At 49.4% G+C, this 23,560-nt stretch overlaps 1 protein-coding gene across 4 annotated transcripts in view; it reads right to left on the reverse strand.

Moving 5' to 3' along the window:
• LOC122544358 (phosphatidylinositol 4,5-bisphosphate 3-kinase catalytic subunit alpha isoform) overlaps window positions 1–23,560 on the reverse strand; it is a 75,958-nt gene that overhangs the window by 51,020 nt on the left and 1,378 nt on the right. The window contains exon 1 of one of the 4 annotated variants that reach the window (XM_043683589.1): window positions 12,843–12,974. The exons of the other annotated variants lie outside the window; for them this stretch is intronic. The gene's annotated coding sequence lies outside the window, so the exon portion shown is untranslated. Of the gene's footprint in view, window positions 1–12,842; window positions 12,975–23,560 lie in introns of those variants that run through there. 4 annotated transcript variants of the gene reach the window in all.

Here is a 23,560-nt window from a genome sequence, read left to right on the forward strand (position 1 = left end):
GTCGCCCGAGAGTGGAATCGAACCTGGGTCCCTGGCGCCGTGAGGCAGCGGCGCTAACTGCTGAGCCCCACCCTGCGCTGAGGGCTCACAATAGGAGGATTCCAACCTGGGTGACACCTGCATCCCATGATGTGATTTTAAAAACAAAACAAAACGGGACTTTCCTCTTATCTGAGCTGGCCTGGGGCTGGCTGTTTGAGAGAGTCAGCACTTTAACCCTCCAACACTGCCTAGTCTGTACACTGGGGGTCGAATCCACCATTCCCCCCCCCCCCCCCCCCCCCCCCCCCAGTACCCCTACTACAAGGAGAACCTCGCAGCATTGTCACCTCAGAAGTGGCCATCTCTTGAACCAAGCCTTGAAATGAAGGCCTGTTCTAGCTTCAGGGTTGGACTTGAAATGATCAAAGTTAAAAACCAAAGTTAACAAGTTCTTTTGTTATAAATTCTGCGTCTTAGGGGCCTGCTCCACAACCACCTGATGAAGGAGCAGCGCTCTGACAGCTAGTGCTTCCAAATTAACCTGGTGTTGTGTGACTTTTTTTTTTAAAAACTTTGTCCAACACTAGCTCCTCCAGATCATTAAAATGATCAAGAAGCACTGCTGGAAGGGGAGGAGCAGTCCAGGTTTTCCCCAGGGTCAGTACTCATTCCTCACAGACATACATTTACAGGAAGGATATTATTAAGCTGGAGAGGATTCAGAAGAGATTCACCAGGATGTTGATGTTGCTGGGAATGGAGGGTTTGAGTTATAAAGGACAGGCAGGGACATTTTTCATAAGAGCACAGGATGCTGGAGGGGGTGACCCTTATAGAGAGGTTTATAAAATCATGAGGGGCATGGGTAGGGTAAATAGACAAGGTCTTTTCCCCCAGCATGGGGGATTTGAAGACTAGGGGGCACGCTTTTAAGGAGAGAGGAGAAAGATTTATTAAAAGACATGAAAAGCCATTTTTACAAAAAAATATGCACGCAGTGGGTCGTGTGTGGAATGAACTTCCAGAGGAAGTGGTGGATGCGGGCACAGAACCCATACAGCGTGGAAGCAGGCCATTCGGCTTATCTAGTCCACACCGACCCTCCGCAGAGCATCAATCCTATCCCTGTAACCCTGCATTTCCCGTGGCTAACCCACCTAGCCTGCGCATCCCTGGACACCATGGGGCAACTGAGCATGGGCAATCCGCCCTAACCTGCACATCTTTGGATTCTGGGAGGAAACCGGAGCACCCGGAGGAAACCCACACAGACACGGGGGAGAATGTGTACGTTTAGGAGACATTAGACAAATACGTGAATAGGAAAGGCTGAAAGGGATATGGGCCAAACGCAGGCAGGTGGAACTAGTTTAGTTTGGGATTATGGTCAGCACAGACTGGTTGGACCGAAGGGTCTGTTTCTGTGCTGTACGTCTATGAGAAAAAGATCTGGTCTATAATCACAATGTTGTGTGTGGGAGTTTGCTATGCACTGGTTACTCTTGTTGCCCTCTCTCTGCTGTGGGGAAAGACTACATTTCCTCAGCGGTTCACGAGCTGTGAAGAACCCTGGGCTGGCCCGAGGTTGCGAAAGGTGCTATTTAAATGCACCTCTTCCCCTCATTCACACTCTGCATTTAGCCACTTCCCACGCTGATGAATCAGAGAAAACTCAGCACTCCGCTTTCTTTCATCTCTCTCTCTCCCTCTCTCTTAATTGCGGGCTAGACCTGACACACACATTTTCACAGTCACTGAGTGGAGGGGCAGTTTTGTAAAACAAAAGCAGCCAGGTTAGCAACCCGTCGCCCACAGCAAGGGAGCACCACATCAAAAATCAGAGTGTGGCACGATCGGCTTTGTGCGAGGGGAGATCACAGATGCACACAGAGATGAAAATCTCTGCGGCGTTTCTGCAGAGCCGGTTCCAGTACGCACTCTGAAAGAACCAGGCAGATTCAATTCACTCGCTACATGAATGAAGCTACAACACTGTTGCTAGGCCGTCCTCTGGAGAAAAAGGGAGGGAGCAGAATGTGAAAGGGCACCAGAGGTCAAGACAAAGAGATGGGGAAAGCAAAGTTGGATAGAATAAGAGAGGGGGGGGTGACCCAGAGTGTGGCAGGGAATAACATGTCTCCATCTTCCCCTATTCCCTCTCCCACAGTTCCCTGAATCGAGAGAGTGCAAAAACACTGCAGAAAACCACACCGCCTGTTAGCGTCAGGCTATCTCTGTAATAAACATTCACATTTTTCTTCTGAAGTCAGAGGTGTACAGCATGGAAACACATCTTTAGATCCAACCCGTCCATGCCGACCAGATATCCCAACCCAATCTAGTCCCATTTACCAGCACCCGGCCCATATCCCTCCAAACCCTTCCTATTCATATACCCATCCAGATGCCTTTTAAATGCTGTAATTGTACCAGCCCCCACCACATCCTCTGGCAGCTCATTCCATACACGCACCACCCTCTGTGTGAAAAGGTTTGCCCCTCAGGTTCCTTTTAAATCTTTCCCCTCTCACCCTAAACCAATGCCCCTCTAGTTCTGGGCTCAGGGAAAAGACTCTTAAAACTAAATCTTCCCCCCCACCTCCCTCCAAAAATACAGCTACAGGATCCAATCTATTCCCCCCCACTCCACCCAAGGCCATGAGCTCAACATCTTCGACCCAGAGCACAGCATGAAGGGGATGCCATTCGGCCCACTGATACTGCTTGGCTAGTCAATGAGATCGTGGCTGATCTGGTGATCTTCCACCCTCCTGCTTATCCGCCCTCGATTCAAACGCTGTCTCAGCCTTCAATACAGGGATCCCCTGCTTTTCGAAAGTTCCCTTTACACCACTTCACTTTTAAAGACAGACCTACATTGGTACCTGCTTTCGCTAACCGAAAGAAATCCTAAGAGGATTATCGCTTTTACGAAAATAATTTTCCCCATATAAATTAACGGTAATTGCTTTTCGATTTACACTATTTTGGCTTACAAAAGGTTTCACAGGAACGCTCTACTTTTGGATAGTGGGGGTGGGTAGGGGGGAACCTGTGTTCTTAATGACCCAGCCTTGACAGCTCTCTGCAGTAAAAAGAATTCCACAGACTCATTCCCCTCAGAAGAGATTCCTCCTTGTCTCTGTCTTAAATGGGAGAGAGAGCTGGGGTAGACTTGATGGGCTGAATGGCCATCTGTTGACTTTCTGAACTAGTGTGAACGTTAGTGTTCGTTCCCCGCTTTCCTGTTGACCCAAGTCTCGTGTCAGCGTTTGCGTGGGGTGCTGAAACACATTAATTCTCAATTATCTGGAAACAAGTATTTTTACACCATTGAATGTGTGAGATTGCTGCTGTCACCACCCTCCCCACCCCCTCCCAGACAACAGGAGGGGGGACAGATGCAACTCCTTCCACTAATACAAACAGGAGACAGCAGACTTCTATTGACAGACCGAACACACGAACAAATACAAGCACAAGAGAGGGGCTGTTTTCCCTGCAGCATCATAGGCTGAGGGGTGACCTTTTATAGAGGTTTACAAAATCATGAGGGGCATGGATAGGGTGAATAGACAAGATCTTTTCCCTGGGGTGGGGGAGTCCAGAACTAGCGGGAGGAGGGGAAAGACTTAAAAGGGACCCGAGGGCAACTTTTTCCACACACAGGGTGGTGCGTGTGGAGAATGAGCTGCCAGAGGAAGTGGTGGAGGCTGGTACAATTGCAACATTTAAAAAGGCATTTGGATGGGTAAAAATGAATAGGAAGGGTTTAGAGGGAATATGGGCCAAGTGCTGGCAAATGGGACGAGTTTAGGTTGGGATAACTGGTCGGCATGGATGAGTCGGACCGAAGGGTCTGTTTCCGTGCTGTACATCTCTATGACATATTTAGCAAGCCTCCTTTCACAAGCTCAGACCATCCAGGGATACTTCACCACTGAAGTACTTTTGCAGCGTATGTACTGTCAGAAATAAGGATGCCGTGAGCCTTTCCCGCACCCCACTAAACCATCAAATAATTTAAAGAATACAAAATAAAAGAGTAACGTCAGTCGAGGAATTTATTTTGGCAGGGCAGCAGGAAGGGTACCCTCGCTCCTTTCCAATATGTTAGCTTTGGATTTGGACAACCCCACAGAGAGTGCAGACATGGGTCTGGAGTCTCATCACAAAGGTGGCATCACCGACAGTGCAGCACACTCATGACACAGCCACTGGGGAGCTTCAGCCTGGAGTGGCTCCCAAACCAGAAACTTGGGGCAGCACGATGGCTCAGTGGTTAGCACTGCTGCCTCACAGCGCAAGGGACCCGGGTTTGATTCCAGCCTCAGGCGATTGTCTGTGTGGAGTTTGCATATTCTCCCCGTGTCTGCGTGGGTTTCCTCCGGGTGCTCCAGTTTCCTCGCACAATCCAAAGATGTGCAGGTTCGGGTGGGTTGGCCATGCTAAATTGTCCCATAATGCCCAGGTTAGGGTGGATTGGCCGTGCTAAACTACCCCATAGTGCCCAGGCATGTGCAGGTTAGGGTGGATTGGCCATGCTAAACTACCCAAAGTGCCCAGGGATGTGCAGGTTGGGGGGGGGGGGGGGGATTGGCCGTGCTAAATTACCCCATAGTGTTCAGGCATGTGCAGGTTAGGGTGGATTGGCTGTGCTAAATTATCCCATAGTGCCCAGGGATGTGCAGGTTGGGGGGGGATTGGCCGTGCTAAACTACCCATAGTGCCCAGGCATGTGCAGGTTAGGGTGGATTGGCCGTGCTAAATTATCCCATTGTGTCCAGGGATGTGCAGGTTGGGTGGGTTAGCCAGGGGAAAGGCAGAGTTACAGGGATAGTATAGAGGGATGAGTTTGGGTAGGATGCCCTTCGGAGGGTCGGTGTGGATTTGTTGGGCCGAATGGCCCGTTTCCACACTGCAGGGATTTCAGTTGAGATACAGATGAGCTGCCGACCCACTCGCTTACAAGGGAGGAGTGTAAAAGACAGATTTCAAAATTAAAGAGAGTTCAGAACTTGGCAAAAGTGACAGCAGCAAACACTGAAATGGTGTAAAAATACTCGTTTCCAGATAACCGAGAATTTAATTTATGGGCGGCACGGTGGCAAGCACTGCTGCCTCACAGCGCCAGGGACCCGGGTTCAAATCCCACTTCAGGCAACTCTCTGTGTGGAGGTTTGCACATTCTCCCCGTGTCTGTGTGGGTTTGGTCCGGATGCTCCGGTTTCCTCCCACAGTCCAAAAAAATGTGCAGGTCAGGTGAATTGGCCATGCTAAATTGCACAGTGTTGGGTGAAGGGGTAAATGTAGGGGAATGGGTCTGGGTGGATTGCTCTTCAGAGGGTCGGTGTGGACTTGTTGGGCCGAAGGGCCTGTTTCCACACTAAGTAATCTAATCTAAAGTAACCTAATCTAATGTGAGTTTCAGCACCCCGTGGAAAAGCTGACACGAGACTCAGGTCAACAGGAAAGGGGGAAGGAACATGAACGTTGACACTATTTCAGAAAGTCACAGGTGGCCATTCAGCCCATCAGCTCTCTGAGTCAGAGTAGGGAATCGTGGGAAAGACCACAGGAAGTCGGTGATCAAACCTCTCAGCCATAATGACCCACTTGCTACAACCTCTGCGGTAAAGAATTCCACAGATTTATTACCCATAGGGGACAACATTCCTCCTTGTTTCCCTCTTAAATGGGTGACCCCTTATTCTGAGAGGATACCCGCTGGTCGTAGACTCTCCCACACGAGTCAGAACCTCAGTCACAGCCAGCCCGTACCCCTGGATCTCGGACGGACACAGTCTCCCATCAAGTACACGTCCAACTTTCCAAGCGGGTTTCGATATCAGAGGATTTTATATACCCCAACGAATCAGAGTCATACAGCGCAGAAACAGACCCTTCGGCCCAACTCTTCTGTGCTGACCAGATTTCGCAAGCTGACCTAGTCCCGTTTGTCTGCATGTGGCCCTCAGCCCTCTAAACCTTTCCTATTCATGACCTGCCCAAAAGGTTTTTTAAACATTGTACCTACACCCACCACTGGCAGCTCATTCCATATACGCACCACCCTGTGTAAAAAAGTTGCCCCTCGGGTCCCTTTTAAGTCTTTCCCCTCTCACCTTAAACCTATGGCCTCCAGCTTTAGACTCCCCTACCCTGTGGAAAAGACCTTAGCTATTCACCCAATCTATGCCTCTCATGATTCTTTTAAACCTCTAAAACAAAAAGGTCACCCCCCCCCAGCCTCCTACACTCCAGGGAAAAAGTTCCAGCCATTCCCTGTAACTCCAATCCCAATTACATCCTTGTATATCTTTTCTGCACCCTTCCCAATTTAATAACATCCTCCTACAGCAGGGAGACCAAAATTGTACCCAGTATTCCAAAGGTGGTCTCACCAATGCCCTGTACAGGCACACATGCCCTCTCAACTCCTATACTCTGTGCACTGACCAATAGCTGAAGGGCTCATGCCCGAAACGTCGATTCTCCTGCTCCTTGGATGCTTCCGGATCTGCTGCGTTTTTCCAGCACTGACCAATAAAAGGCAAGTGCTCCAAATATCTTCACTATCTTGGCTATCTGCGACTCCACTTTCAAGGAACTATGTACTTGCACTCCTAGGTCTCCCTGTTCAACAACACTCTGCAGGATTCTACTGTTAAGTGAGCAAGTCCTGCCTTGGTTTGCTTAGCAAAATGCAACACCTCGGATTTATCTAAATTAAACTCAATGGCCCAGCTGATCAAGAAAGGAAAGACGGTGATGAAGAGTTGGTGGACAAGAAAAGGCTGGATTTCACAGTGCAGCAGACTAAAATGACAGGACATAATCTCAAACATACTACAGTGGCTCAAGATTGAACAGAATTTACTGTAGATGATCCAAAATACTTCAGCTGTTCATTGGGAACAGATGGAGAGAGCATGGTGATGCAACATGGAGCCCTATATAAATATCCCAAGAAAAGCAACATCAAGCTCCCTGTTCAAAGCAGTCTCTTGCTCTTGGCAAGGCTGACATCTCTGTAATAAAAATTACAAGTTCTGGAGAAATTCAAATCTTTACTCCTCCAAAAAGCAAGCTTCACACCCAACCGGAAGATCTGATCCAATTTGCACCCCCTGCTTCCCCCCAACAATACCCAATCAGCTCTATGTTCTCATGTCCAAGCCTGGAGTAGGCCATTCAGCCCATCAAGTCCGCTCTGCCATTCATTTAGATCATGGATCATCTGATCACTGACTTCCTGTGGCCTTTCCCACTATCCCCTTCCCGAATAAAAATTTCTCTCAACCGTGATACACTTAATGACACACTCGCCACAATCTCTGCTGTAAAGAATCCCATGGATTCATTACTCTCTGGGTGGGGGCAGAATTCCTCCCCGTTTCCATCTTAAAATGGGTGACCCCTTATTCTGAGGTGATGCTCTCTGGTCCTAGACTCTCCCACACAAGGAAGAAACAACCTCTCCAAATCTCCCCTGCCAGGTTTCTTATGTTTCAATAAGGTCACCTCTCGTTATTCTAAACACCATTCAGAGCACAGGCCAAATTTACTCAACCTCTCCGTATAAAATAGTCCCTCTGTTCCCAGAATTGGCCTATGAGCTCTCTCTGGACTGTCTCCAAAGTCTGCATATCTTCCCTAGATAAAAGGGGACCAAAATGGTTCATGGTACTCTAGGTGTGGTCTGACTAATGTTTTATACAGTTTTAAGCAAAACCTCGCTGTTTTAATACTACAGTCCCTTTGAAATAAAGGCCAACATCCCATTTGTTCGGAGGAAGGGTCATTCAACCTGAAATGTTAAGTCTGGGCTTTCTCTCCACAGATGCTGCCCGACCCGCTAAGCTTTTCCAGCAACTTCTGTTTTTGATTCCATCGGTCTCCCTATTGAGCCGAACTTGGATGCCAGCTTTGCAGAGATTCTGACACGAGGATGCCCAGATCGCTCTGCGTGGATAGTGGTGGGAGAGCCAAGATGGCGGCATTGGCACAGTCGGGAGTGCTAGGCCTCTCGAGCTGGTAAAGCACCAGGCCAGGCACATCCTCCTCTCTCTTTCTTTTTCTGTTTTTTTTTCCTTTCATCTTCCGGCGTCATGGGGAAGCCAGAGCGTGGTCAGAGGGTCTTCGGCAGCAGCGGTGGCAGGAGCGTACACTGCTGGCCTCGGTAGGCCCGGAGCCTGGCCTCAGGAACTCAGTGGGCCGTCAGTTGCTATGGAGCCTGGTGCCCAGAGCAGGGCTGCGTTAGACCCAGGGCGGTGACTCGAGTCGGAGGAGAGGTCCCGGTCCTGACTGCTTAAAAAAGGACCCTAATGCTGGACATGAAAACATATTTATTTTTCTAATTCATTCCTAAAATTTTGCACCTGGGTACCTCTGTACCCAAAATGGCGCCGTAAGAGGCGACTTTGTAAACTTGTCACTGCGCTCAGGTGACGATATACCTAATTCTGATGCTAACTCCTCTTGCCAGAGCGCACAACCTAACATTTCCCTCACATTTTCTCCAACGGCCAAGTCCCCCTCGCTGAACCGGTCAACATTGTTCTGACCATCCTCACCGGTCTTCAATACCTCCTCTCCCCACGACCCGCAATCCTCCTCCACAGCCCCAAGAAACTAGGCCGACATTCCCATCTGTTGACACTGAGGGAGGGCCACACTGCTTTTGGTTTTTAGGTGGTGTCACTGTGACGTGGTTTTGAGCTGAAGGCCTGTCTGCCTTCCCTGCTTGAAGCAGCCTTAGCACTCATTTCAAACAGGAGGTGGTTGGCAGACCTCCTCCTAGCGCCCCACCCTGACGTGTAGCCTTCAATCTGTTCATCGTTGTGTCGGCGTTTGTGACACCTCATCACGCAGAGATTGGGGAGCCGGTTTCCCACTTTGCAATACTTCAACGTGCCGTAAACCACAGTGCAAACTCGGGACAAGACAAAACAACAAACATGTATAAATCGCAACTCTCTTTCGGCGTGGATTTCTGGGGTTATCAGATTCATTGAAGAGTCACTGGATACCTGCATCTACACGATCGCTCTAATTCCCAGAGAATAGGTATCTCCGCTCCCTGCGGTAACACTGCTTCCCAGGAGGGACGGACACCAACTTTTCGGGCTCTGGTCTTGGGGACCAGTGTGTGCAGCCTGTTTAAGATTTATTTGTACAGATGGGGTTAAATTGCACACGGCCGCTTTGGCAGTCACACAGGCACAGGGTGCGACGTGGGGCACACGGCCTAGTGAGACGATATCTAGGAGAGTGCCAACACTTTCAGTGAGTCACTGATATCTTCCATCCAAGTCGTCCGTACTGACCAAGTTTCCCAAACAGGACTAGGCTCATTTGCCTGTGTTTAGCCCATATCCCTCCAAACCTTTTCTATCCTTGCACCTGCCCCAATGTCTTTTATATGTCGTAACTGTACTGCATTCCAACTGCTCACTGTAAAAGTTGCCCCTCAGGCCCCTTTGAAGTTTTAATCCTTTCTCCTTAAAATTACACCCCCCTCAAGTTATAGTCAGGCAGCATTGTTAGGAGGTGGCCCCCAGGGATCTATTACTACACGCAAGGAGCTCAGAAATGTGGTAGCGATCGCAGGAGCTGTTTGGAATGGGTCTCAATGCTTCTATGAGGTGATTTTTGCAGGTGATTCAATAGTTAGCACTGCCTCACAGCACCTAGGACCCGGGTTCGGTTCCAGCCTCGGGCAATTGGCTGCGTGGTGTTTGCACGTTCTTCCTATGTCTGCGTGGGTTTCCTCCGGGTGCTCCGGTTTCCTCCCACAGTCCAAAAGATGTGCAGGTTGGGGTGGACTGGCCATGGGAAATTGGCCAAAGTGCCCAGGGATGTACAGGTTAAATAGATTGGCGATGCCGAACTGCCCATAGTGTCCAGAGGTATGCAGGTTAAGTGGGTTAACCGTTAGAAATGTAGGGTTACAGAAATAGGGTAGGGAGGGTGGGTCTGTGTGGGATGCTAGATTAGATCACCTACAGTGTGGAAACAGGCCCTTTGGCCCAACAAGTCTACACAGACCCTCCGAAGATTAACCCACCCAGACCCATTCCCCTACCCTATATTTACCTCTGACTAATGAGCCTAACACTATGGGCAATTTAGCACGACCACTCCACCCTGACCTGCACGTCTTTGGACTGTGGGAGGAAAGCGGAGCACCCGGAGGAAACCCACACTGACACGGGGGAGAATGTGCAAGCTCCACACAGACACAGTCGCCGGAGGCTGGAATCGAACCTGGGACCCTGGTGCTGAGCCACAGTGCTGCCCCAAAAATGCTCATTGGACATTCAGTGTGGATTCAAAATGGGCCGAATGGCTTGCCTCCACACTGTGGAGATTCTTCCCCCCCCCCCACGAGAAAAAATAGGTAGAGCTAGGTAGATTCTTGCTAAGCAAGGGCGGGGGGGGTGGTGACAGGCTTGGGGGAAGTGCGAATGAGGTGATAAGTCAGATCAGCCACAATCTGACCGAATTGCGGAACGTCCAGGTGTCACCTGCTCCTGATTTAGGTAGGTGAGTTTGATGGCATTGCGAGGGATGGTGGGAGCAGGCCGAATTTGGAAAGGGTACCACATGCAGCGTCAGCATCTCACCTACAGTGACAAACAAAACATGCAGCATGTGTCTACACGTGTCCTCACCTCAACCCCCCCCTCTGAGCGATTCTCGAACATCTAGTACTGGATAGGCAGGTAGCTGGCCCTCCAATTCGACATGGGGATGACTGAAGCCATTGGTTTCGATCCCTGCTCCAAACTTTGTTCCCCCAGCGCCAAACCCCATTCAAGCTTCAAAATCATTGGAACGTCAGAATTAGGAGCGGGATTAGGCAATTCAGCCCCTCGATACTGCTCCGGCATTCTACGTGACCATAGCTGATCTAACCTTGGTCTCAGCACCACTCTCCTGCCTGCTCCCTTTATTCTGCTTTTCATCAGAAACATAACCAATTCCTTTCTTCAACCTGTTGATCGATTCTGCCAACACTGCACCCTGGGGCAGCATGTTCCACAGATTCACAGCCTTCTTAGGGGGTCATTTCTCCTCAATCTCAGTTTTGTACCTACCCCCCCCCTCCTTAACACTTTATCTTGTTCGGGTCTGTCCCAAGTGGGGAAACATCTATTCAACATCCACCTCATTAATCCCCTTTAGCATTGTCATTATTGACTTTTGGTGGGATGTTACTCATGCACCCCTACACACTAACAGCACAGAGGTGGAACGAATGGAGAGTGTCAAGCTCATCCACAACAAGCTTTCTTGGACACTTCATGTGGACGCACTGGTTTCAAAGGCCCAACAACGTCTCTTCTTCCTCAGGCAGCTGAGGAAATTTGGTGTGACGGCGAATACCCTTGCCAACTTTTACAGGTGCGCCATCGAGAGCATTCTGTCTGGATGTATCACTACCTGGTATGGCAACTGTACCATTCAAGATTGGAGAAGGTTACAGAGAGAGCGGTGAACTCAGCCGGACAGTCACAAAGGCCAACCTCCCATCTATAGAATCCATCTACCAGGCCCGCTGTCGAGGAAAGGCCACCAGCATTCTCAAAGATCCATCCCACCCTGGCAATGTTTCTCTACGTTTCTACTCTACTGTTGTTAGAATACTGAATGGACTCAAACTCTTAACATTTGCCTGTACCTGTGTTTTTGTTTTTGCTGCTGTTTACCTATTATTTACTCATCTATGCGACTTAACTCTGATCTTCCTGTATTGCTCGTAAGGCAAGGCTTTTCACTGTGTACACGTGACAATAAATTCAATTCAATTTTACATACCTCGATCAGATCCCCCTCCTAGTTATTCTGAACTCCAGACGACTACAAGCCCAAAGTATTCAACCGCTCCTCGCACGACAGCCTTTTCAACCCTGGAATCAATGCTGAACTACCTCCGGTGCCACCACTCTCTCGGTCTGACTCTCCCTCAAGTAAGGAGACCAGAACTGGACACCAGAACTGCTGTGTGGGAGGCACGGTGGCACGGTGGTTAGCGCTGCTGCCTCACAGCGCCCGAGACCCGGGTTCAATTCCCGCCTCAGGCGACTGACTGTGTGGAGTTTGCACGTTCTCCCCGTGTCTGCGTGGGTTTCCTCCGGGTGCTCCGGTTTCCTCCCGCAGTCCAAAAGATGTGCAGGTCAGGTGAATTGGCCATGCTAAATTGCCCGTAGTGTTAGGTAAGGGGTAAATGTAGAGGTATGGGTGGGTTGCGCTTCGGCAGGTCGGTGTGGACTTGTTGGGCCGAAGGGCCTGTTTCCACACTGTAATGTAATCTAATCTAATACTCCAGGGGTGGTCTCACCAACGCCTTATCTAACTGTAACAACACCACTTTACTTTTATAATCCAGCCCTTTTGCAATAAGTACCAGGATTCTATTTGCAACCCTGGTCTTTTATTTGAAAAGCTGTCAGGAGTATGTTGGAAATATTCCCCATTTGCGTGCGTTCCTCACCAGCTTTAATCAGGAAGTTGAACACCATCCAGGACAGCAAGCTGATGGTGTTGGATGGCCTTCCAATCTTTCATGTAATGGCATCTCCAGAACTCGTCGCAAAAACTAACTAAGGTTCCTAATACAGCTTCCGAATCCATGACCCCTTCTATCTAGCAGAAGGGCAGCAGTTACACGGGAACCCCCTGAAGTTGCCCTCCATGCCTCACCATCCCGACTCGGAAATCCAGCACCGTTCCTTTCCTGTCACTGGGTTAAAATCTTTAGCAGCACGGACATCCCAAAGAAAACTGTAGTTTTAAAAAAAAAAGATGGCAGCTCATCAGGGAAGCTTCAGGGAAGGGAAATCTCTCATCCTTACCTGGTCTGGCCCGTGTGTGGTTCAGGAATCATGTGGCTGACACTGACCAAATAAACCACTCAGTTCGGGCTGGTCGACAGATGCTGGTCCAGGTGGTAATACCTGGGGTATCCCATGAATGAACTTGTATCAGTGACTTCAAGTTGAAAATTCTTCATGGAGCACTCTGGGACATCCAGAGACGACAGGAGGTGCTGCTGAACCACAAGTCTCGCTTTCTCATCTTACAAAAAAAACCGTTCTGACTGCTGATCGGATCTCACTCTGTATCTGAAGCGATTATTTAGCAGCGAGGTGCTGGGTTGCAGGGGGTGGGGGCAAACTCTGGGGAGCTATGCTCGCCCTCCAGCCCTTGGCAAGACAAACTGGCAGCGTCACCACATCAGCCCCTCTCTTCAAATCTCCCACGATGGAGTCAAGAGCATCACAGGCAGAGGAAGAATAAGCTGTCAGAGACTGAAACGACGATTTCCTGTTTCGGTGGCTGACATTTACCACATTGTGGCGGTCTGTCGATAAACGACTTCAAAAGTAGGTCAAAAGGCGGAGCCACATGCGGTTACCTGGCTTTTTCACAGAGTCGTTACAGCACAGAGATGGAAGCCTTCGGCCCAGTGCACCCCTACAATGTGGAAGCATGCCATTCGGCCCATCGAGTCCACACCGACCCTCTGAAGAGCATCCCAGCTAGACCCACCACCCTACCCCATAACCCTGCATTGCCCATGGCTAACCCACCTAGCCCGCACATCCCTGGACACTATGGGCTTGGGGGCTCCTCTGGGTGCTCCGGTTTCCTTCCACAGTTCAAAGAATGTTGCGTGCAATTCTGGTCTCCTTCCTAGTGGAAGGATGTTGTGAAACTTGAAAGGGTTCAGAAAAGATTTACAAGGACGTTGCCAGGGTTGGAGGGTTTGAGCTACAGGGAGAGGCTGAACAGACTGGGGCTGTTCTCCCTGGAGCGTCGGAGGCTGAAGGGTGACTTTATAGAGGTTTACAAAATCATGAGGGGCACGGATAGGATAAATAGACAAGGGAGAGGCTGAATAGGCTGGGGCTGTTTTCGCTGGAGTGTCAGGTGCTGGGTATGTTGGCAATAATACGTGACCAGCCTTGCGCAGAGGGAGTACATGGCTGGGTTGGTCTGACAGCCTAACCCACAACAGAGAGAAACCACATTCCTGAAGCTAGACACTACCCAGGAGAAAACAGCTTGCTTTGACTGGAACCCTATCACCTCCTCCAACAAACACTCCCTCACGTTCAGTCGGAGCGTGCACCAGCAACAAGACGCACAGCAGCAACTCGCTAGTGCTCCTGTCCAGCATCTTCTGAACTGATAATCCCCAACACCGGAGGGGGCAAGGGCAACAGATACACGGGCACGTTTAACCACCCTCAAACCCCATCCCGAGCCGCTCACCACCCGGATTTGGGAAATGTGTCAGCCTTCCTGTACTGTGGCTGGAGCCGAAACCCATGGTGGGCGGGTGGGTCTACACTGCAAGGACTGCGTTGGTTCAAGACAACACCACCTTCTCCAGTGGCAATTAGGGGTGGGCAATCAATGCTGGGCCCAGTCGGAGACTTGCACATCTCACTAGCGAAACGGAGGCCATTCAACCCGCCCTGACTCTGTTCTGATCGGTTGACCCTGTCATTACTTCTGCCGACCCCCTCCCCTCAATCACCCGACTCCTATTGGTGAATCGCTGCGTGTCAGGCAGCACAGTTCAGATCACAACAAGCCACCCAGCAACAAGAGCTGTGCTGATTACCATTAATCCGTGAGGTGACTGACTGACCGACCGACCCACCTTCCAGCCGGTAGAAACCCTTTCCCTGTGAGCTTCAAATACACTATCCTAACCTGCTCAGCTCCAAGAGGCACAAACCCCTCCTCCCCAGTCTACACCAGGACTGTGCAACCATCCCTGCACCAGTCTACTAAATCTCCTGGACACCCGTGAGGGCAACGACGTTCTCTGGAAGGGGAGTGGATTGAGAAATCAAATTGTGCTCTATCATAGGTCAGAATACACAGGAAAACGCACTCTAATTTCTGAAGCTTGATTTTTATTCCTAAATATAGGACTAGGGCAAAAAGGATTAGGTCACGAACCTGAGGTAAACCGAGCTGGTTTGAAAATGGGCGCCGGTACACTAGACTCTGAATTAGCCATTTCAAAATTCAAAACTGAACGGAGTATGAACTCAAGAACGTAACGCCTCACCAACTTTTACAGGTGCACCACATGGAAAGCATTCTGTCCAGGTGTATAACGGCCTGGTATGGCAACTGCTCTGCCCAGGACGGTGAGAAACCACAGAGGGTTGTGTGCACAGCCCAGACCCACCAGCGATGCGAGCCCTCCACCCATAAGCTCCATCTACACTTCGTGTAGCTGCAGAAAGGCTGCCAAAGACCCCTCCCACCCCGGTAACACTCTCTTCCAACCTTTCCCATCAGGCAGAAGAAACAGAAGCACGAACGCACGCACCAATAGGTTCAAGAGCAGCTTATTCCCTGCTGTTTAGTAGACTGGTGAACGGACTCGCCAACTTCAAATAAGTGCTGATCTTGCTCTGTCCAGTGTACCTCCTGTCCAGTGTAACCTGCCAGCCTCAAATCGGTCCAAGCACCTTATAATCTGGATGTTCATTTTCTGAGGTAATGTCATTTCCTGTTCTTTTTCCTCAATGGGTGGTAAATGGGATCCAAGTCAATGCGTTTGTTGATAAGAGTTCCGGTTGGAATGCCATGCTTCTAGGAATTCTCGTGCGTGGATCCCATTTATCACTCGCTGAGAAAATGAACAGTAGAGAAATGTCACTAGAGGAAATGACATCACAGGATATCACATCACCAACCCTAGGAAACCCAAACATATAAATAGAAAGCAGGCTATACCACCAGTACTTCATCCGGAGGCTCACTGACGTTACCTAGTATGGTGACAAAACATCTGAAAACAGACCTTCCAGCTCAGCGACCAAACCTACATCTAGAACCTCAACCTGAGCTACAAATCTTCTCAAAACTCACCTTATGATCTGTATTGCCCTTGTTTGCCAAGGTCTGCCTGTACTGCTCACAAACAAAGCTTTTCACTATACTTAGGTACACATAATAATAAATCAAAATAAAATGGAGATGAGGAGGTATTGTTTCACTCTTGCCCTTGACGTTCATTGGCATCACCATTACAAATCCCCTACCAACATCATCCTGGAGGTTATCATGGACCAGAAACTGAACCGGACAGTGGCTACAAGAGCAGGTCAGAGGCTTGGAATACTGCAGTGAGTAACCCCCCCTCCCGACTCCCCAAAGCCTGTCCACCATCGACAAGGCTGAAGACAGGAGTGTGAGGGAATACTGCTGAAACTTTATTGCTGGAACAGCACAGCAGGTCAGGCAGCATCTAGGGAACAGGAGATTCGACGTTTCGGGCACATGCCCTTCTTCAGGAATGTGAGGGAATACTCTCCACTTGCCTGGATGAGGCCAGAGCGAGCGGCTCTGCATCGAATCAGCCGATTTGATTGGCACCACACGCACAGCCGGAAATTGGTAGCGCCTGTAAAACGCAAATCCTCCTTCCAAACCTGCAACAATAACCACCTGGAAGGACGAGGACAGCACAGCCATGGGAACACCATCACCGATTACCGGCCCACCCTGACTGGGATCTAGTCTGGCTTAACTAGTACTGGCTCAAAATCCGGGAACTCCCTCCCCGACAGCGATGGGAGATGGAAGATTCCCACCACAATCTCAAGGGATGGGAGTTCATGTTGCGGCTGTACAGACATTGGTTTGGCCACTGTTGGAATATTGCGTGCAATTCTGGTCTCCTTCCTATCGGAAAGATGATGTGAAACTTGAAGAGGGTTCAGAAAAGATTTACAAGGATGTTGCCAGGGTCGGAGGGTTTGAGCTACAGGGAGAGGCTGAACAGGCTGGGGCTGTTTTCCCTGGAGAATTGGAGGCTGAGGGGTGACCTTATAGAGGTTTACAAAATCACGAGGGGCATGAATAGGGGGTATAGACATGGTCTTTTCTCCTGGGCTGGGGGAGTCCAGAACTAGAGGGCATAGGATTAGGGGGAGGGGGAAAAGATTTAAATGGGACCTAAGGGGGAACTTTTTCCACAGAGGGTGGCATGTGTATGGGATGAGCTGCCAGAGGAAGTGGTGGAGATTAGTACAATGACAGCATTTAAAAGGCATCTGGATGGGTCTATGAATAGGAAGGGTTTGGAGGGATATGGACCTAGATTAGGTTGGGAAATCTGGTCGGCATGCAGTAGGGCCAAAGGGTCTGTTGCCTTGCTGCACGTCTCCATGACTCTAAATGCTGCTACAGCCAGTGAGACCCACGTCCCATGAATGAACAAAATAAAAACCCCTCAAGAGGGCTGTGAGACCCCCCCCCCACCCCCAGGGAGAGTGGGGGAAGAAAAATGGCAGAGGGAGATAAGCTGCCATCATCTGTTTGGAACAGCGAAGCAGGGTTGATGGGCTGAGTGGCCTCCTTCCTTTTTCTGTGTGACAGGAGGGGAATGCCATCGCCAAGGGCACTGTCGCTCTCCCTACAGCGGGTTAAGATGGTAACTTACCACCACATCCTAAAGGGGCACTCAGTGGGAGCCCAGAGAACCCGACGCTGTGTTCAGTACTGGCTGGATGGGCCAAACGGCCACCTTCAGCTGTGGGACACGACAAAACTTCTTCTTGAAAACGAAATTTAGAAAAAGGATTCCTCTACGCGCCCCCCCCTCCCAAGAGGAGAGATTTCTTAAAAAACCAACATGAGGGACAGTTTTAAAAAAAAGAAATACAGAGGGTGGTTCACGTGTGGAATGACCTTCCTGAGGAAGTGGTGGATGCAGGTCCAGTTACAACTCTTAAAAGACATTTAGGTTAATACACAGGACAGAGTTGGAGAGATATGGGCCAAGCGCAGCTCAGGGTGGAGGGGACGAGTTTTGTTTGGGATTATGGGTCAGCATGGACTGGTGGGGCCGAAGGGTCTGTTTCTGCGGTATATTCATTGCTGGCACCCATGTCATAGATGTTATTAAAATAGCAACACACACCAGAACAGGTGGGACTCAAACCCAATGACCTCCAGGCCCAGAGGCTGGGACACCACCATGGAGCCACACAAATCAAAGAATCCCTACAGTGTGGGAGCAGGCCATTAGGCCAAACAAATCCACACCGAACTCTGAAGAGCATCCCACCCAGATCCACTCCCCCTACCCTATCCCTGTAACACCCAAGGTTAACCCACCTAACCTGCACATCCCTGAGCACTATGGGTAATTTAGCACGGCCAATCTACCCTAACCTGCACATCCCTGGATACTATGGGTAATTTAGCATGGCCAATCCACCCTAACCGACACATCCCTGGATACTATGGGTAATTTAGCACGGCCAATCCACCCTAACCTGCACATCCCTGGATACTATGGGTAATTTAGCACGGCCAATCCACCCTAACCTGCACATCCCTGGGCACTCTGGGTAATTTAGCATGGCCAATCCACCCTAACCTACACATCCCGGAAACCCACATAGATACGGGAAATGTCTGTGTGTGGAGTTTGCACAGCTGCCCAAGGCTGGAATTGAACCCGGGTCCCTGGCACTGTGAGGCAGCAGTGCTAACCACTGAGACACCGGGCCGGCCTTAAGGGCCCTCATCATTTCAGTGTCACATGATTAGCCTTTTGTACCGACCACTGACCCTTGCTACAGGGACTTTGCACCCCTTGATTATCAGCTCTTGACGACATATTGGAACGCCCCAATCATTTACCTTTCAGAGATAAGGGTCAATTGGAAGCGGTGTTTGTGGTCAGGGGCTGCACTTATTGATGAGACGTCGAGATTTAATCAATGCTGACAGGTTTTAGATCAAGCGTTCACCCATTGGTAGCTGATAGCATAAGGGGGACGAGGGACATACTTAAAGATTCTCTTTAAAGGAAAATTGCACGAAGTGGGTAACGAGCTGGACCAAGCTGCTTACGAGGCTCATTAATTCCAATAGGAAACATATCAGGCACCTGAGAGAAATACCCTTGCGGGGGATCCAGGGATTGAGCTGGGGGGGGGGGGCAGGTTAGACTGTCTGGATTGCCCTACAGAAAGTCAGCATCAGCTCAATGGGCCAAAAGATGGGAGCGGTGCTGGAAAAGCACAGCTGGTCAGGCAGCATCCGAGGAGCAGGAAAAATTGACGTTTCGGGCAAAAGCCCTTCATCAGGGACAAGGCAGGGAGCCTATGGGGTGCAGTCCTGGGCCGCGTCCACCGCTGCTCCCTCACCACCTGGAGGAGGAATGTCTCGTCTTCCGCCTTCAACCCCAGGGCATCAATGTGGACTTCACCAGTTTCCTCATTTCCCCTCCCCTCCCCCCACCTTACCCCAGTTCCAACCTTCCAGCTCAGCACCATTCTCATGACCTGTCCTACCTGCCAGTCTTCCTTTTCCCCCCCTACCCACTCCACCCACCTCTCCGACCTATCACCTTCATCCCCACCTCCATCCACCTATTGTACTCTTGGCTACCTTTGCCCCAGCCCCACCCTCCTCTCATTTATCTCTCCACTCCTGCCTTCATTCCTAATGAAGGGCTTTTTCCCGAAACGTCGATTTTCCTGCTACTCGGACGTTGCCTGACCCGCAGTGCTTTTCCAGCACCACTCTCATCTCGACTCTGATCTCCAGCATCTGCAGTCCTCACTGTCACCTCAATGGGCCAGAAATGACATACTCCCACAGACCAAAGAAACAAACCCACAGATGTGTAGCTCTGGGATTCTCAGCAGTCTTGCTGGTCATTGCGCAAATCTTGTGTACACTTTTCAGACAGAGACAGACACACACAGACCTCCTCCCTCGGGTGGCTGAGATTCGGCACGTCCATGAGGACCCTCACCAACCTTTGCCAATGCACTTCATTCTATCCCCGGGCATAATGGCTTGGTGCGGTAACTGCTCTGCTCAGGACTGTGAGAAGCTACAAAAGGTGGTGTGCACAGCCCAATACCACCATGGAAGCCAGCTTTCCATCTACCACTTCTCATTGCTACAGAAAGACTGTCAACAAAGATTTTCCCTTGGGAAAGAGCAATAAATACTCACCCAGGCCCCACCAGTGAATTAGAAATTTTAAAAAAAGGGGGAAGTGCAATGAGACAGCACAGAGCACAAATATGATGCCCACATCTCAGATATCAAGGTCTTAAAAAACACACCTTATGGGAACATGCCTTGAGCAAAAAATATTAGGATCTGCTGTCACAAGACGCGTGATTTCACATGGTGCACTACAACAGAAATGACGACTCACTGGTTTTAGAAGGAGAGACAGAGAGACAGACAGAACGGGAAGCAAGACCATTAGAGGGGTCCTTCCCCCATTCAAGGACGGTCAGTCCCGTCCATCAGGCAGAAGATACAGAAGCTTGAACCCATCCACCAGCAGGTTCAAGAGCTGCTTCTTCAGGAAGTTGCTGAATGGACCTCTCCAATTTGGCGTTGACCTTTCCTGGTGCACCTTCTGTGCAGCTGTAAGCTACATGCCTTGCTCTCTCTACTCACCCTGTAAGAACATAACTTAGAGGTGCCAGTGTTGGACTGGGATGTATAAAGTTTTTTTTAAAAAAATCACAACACCAGGTTATAGTCCAACAGCTTTATTTGGAAGCACTAGCTTTCAAAGCGCTGCTCCTTCATCAGGTGAAGGAGCCTCGCTCCGAAAGCTAGCGCTTCCAAATAAACCTGTTGGACTAAAACCTGCTGTTGTGTGATTTTTAACTTTGTAAGAACATAAGAACCAGGAGCAGGAGTAGGCCGCCTGGCCCTTCGAGCCTGCTCCACCACTCAATAAGATCATGGCTGATCCGGTGATGGACTCAGCTCCACTTACCCGCCCTCTCAGTGTATTCCGTAATTCCTTTATTGTTCAAAAAAAAAATCTATTAAACTTTAAAAATGTTTACTGAAGTAGCGTCAACTACTTCCCTGGGCAAGGAATTCCATAGATTCATTTCTATAGTTCCTTCTCAATTCTGTCCTAAATCCTTTAATCTCGAGGCTATGCTCTCGTCCTAGTTTTGCCCGCCAGTCGAAACATCCTCCATACTTCTCTCTTATCTATTCCCTTCATAATTTTATGTTTCCAAAAAAAAAGAGTACCCCACCCCCCCCAATTCTTCTGAATTCCAATGAATATAATCCCAGTCTACTCAGTCTCTCCTCATAAGCCAACCCCCTCAACTCCAGGATCAACCCAGTGACCCTCCGCTGCTCCCCCTCCTGTGCCAGGCCATCCTTTCTCAAGTAAGACGACCAAAACTGCACACAGTTCTGCAGGTGTGGCCTCACCAGTATCATGTACAGCTGCAGCAAAACCTCCCTGCTTTTAAACTCAACCCTTCAGCAATGAAGGACAATATTCCATTTGCCATCCTATGATCTGTACGACCTTGTTTGCTAATGATCTGACTGTACTGCTCACAAAACAAAGATGTTCACTGTGCGCAGGTACATGCGACTACAATAAATCCAACGAAATCATTTCATCCCCATCATTCTCCCACATCCCACTACTAGCCCAGAACCCCAGCTTCCCAACCGACATTCAGAGCACGCACGGAAACGATGGTGATGGAAACCCAAGGGAGAGTCTGAAACGCAACTTTTAAAGCTGAAATTGCTGGAGAAACTCAGGTGGTCAGGTGGCATTGGTACAGGTAGAAAACAGAGTCAACATTTTGAGCACACAATTTGAAAAAGACAGACAGACAAGACTGACGACTGGAGGGAAAGTTGTTTCACACAAAGGATGGAGAGGAGAGAGTCTGGAAACCACCGCTCAGGAAGGTAGCTGAGGCAGGTCATCTCAACATTTCTTTTTCAAAAAAGTGCTTAGGTTAGCACTTAATGTCAAAACATTCAAGGTTTTGAGTCATGGAATCCCTATAGTGTGGAAACAGGCCCTTCGGCCCAACAAGTCCACACCAACCCTCCGAAGTTTATCCCATTCCCTTACCCTATTACTTTACATGTACCCTTGACTAATGCACCATTCCTGATGGAAGAGCTTTTGCCCGAAACGTCAAATTTCCTGCTCCTCGGATGCTGCCTGACCTGCTGTGCTTTTCCAGCACCACTCTGATCTAAACTCTGGTTTCCAGCATCTGCAGTCCTCACTTTTGCCTAATGCACCTAACCTGCCTATCCCTAAACACTATGGACAATTTAGCATGGCCAATCCACCCTAACCTGCACATCTTTGGACTGTGGGACGAATCCGGTGCACCCGGAGGAAACCCACGCAGACACTGGGAGAGAACATGCAAACTCCACACAGACAGTCGCCAGAGGCTGGAACTGAACCGGGCCCCTGGCGCTGCGAGGAAACAGTGCTAACCACACTGAACCATGGTGCCACCCCCAGCATAGATCTAATCAATTCTTGATGGTACAGAATAAAAAAACCAAAAAAGAACTGTGGACGCTGTAAATCAGAAACAAAATAAAATTGCTGGAAAAGCTCAGCAGGTCGGCAGCACCTGGGAGAGAAAGCATAGTTAACGTTTCGGATTGAGTGAGCTTTCCTCGGAGCTCACAGATCACTTCTGAACCATACCATTCTATGGTTCGGTAATTCTGCTTCAGAACTCGAAATGTTAAGCATATTTTCTCTCTCTCTCTCTCTCTCTCTCTCCACAGAAGCTGCCAGACCTGCTGAGTTTCTCCAGCAATTTTGTTATTTGTTTCAGATCACCAGCATCCTGTTTCATCGTGGAAACCTGCAAAGTTTCACAGGCAGCGTTTCCCCGTGACGTGAGATAAGCAAGGCAAAATTTGACAAAAGAAAAACAGAAAAACCAAGTAAAACTTACACAACGATACAGGACCATTGCATTGAATCTTTGGGACTCTGCACTCAAGAGATGGACAAGCAATCACAATCTACAAATTTGATCAACTCCTGGGTCTTCCCACACGCGATGGGAAATTCAGTCACCCAGGATTGTGGCACAGTGCACTTTTTAAGACACGCGATAGCAACAACAAAAAATGAGCCAAACGCCTTAGAAAAGAACTCCGGTCAACACAGAGAGAGAAAATATGAACAGGGGAAGTTTAAAAATGAATTTAAAAAGCACACTGGCTGAGGAGTGATCTTTTAACATCTTGCACAGTAAATGCTGAACACATTCAGAGGAGAAATGATTCAGGCCTCGACGAGAATAGGGGAGGGGTTGGGGGGGAGAGAGAAAATTAATAAAATCAATGGATTTTTTTGGTGAGAAATCTGATCGATTCAGAGGTAAACAGAACCAAATTCAAACAGGAGGAACACTGCAGTCCAGACCCCAAGGACACAGGGTGGACAGCATTTTGTTTACAATGTGGGATCTCTTCTGGCCTCCTGTACAGTCACCGCAGTTTCTTCCGTTGGGTGTGGGGACAATAAAAAACACCACTGCCACAGAAAGGAAAAACAATCCTGGGACCATCCACTGCAGCAAGCACCCCCCACCTCCTTTCCATGGGAGGGAGGGAGAGAGAGAGAGAACAGAGAACCCCCCCGCCCACCGCCTCCATTCCATTGGGGGGAGGGAGGGGGAGAGAGAGAAACAGAGTGGCAGTGTCAAGATCATCTGGGCCACACAGTAAGGAGATGAAA

This window comes from Chiloscyllium plagiosum, chromosome 48 (genome assembly GCF_004010195.1).
Source record: "Chiloscyllium plagiosum isolate BGI_BamShark_2017 chromosome 48, ASM401019v2, whole genome shotgun sequence".
Classification (NCBI taxonomy): domain Eukaryota; kingdom Metazoa; phylum Chordata; class Chondrichthyes; order Orectolobiformes; family Hemiscylliidae; genus Chiloscyllium; species Chiloscyllium plagiosum.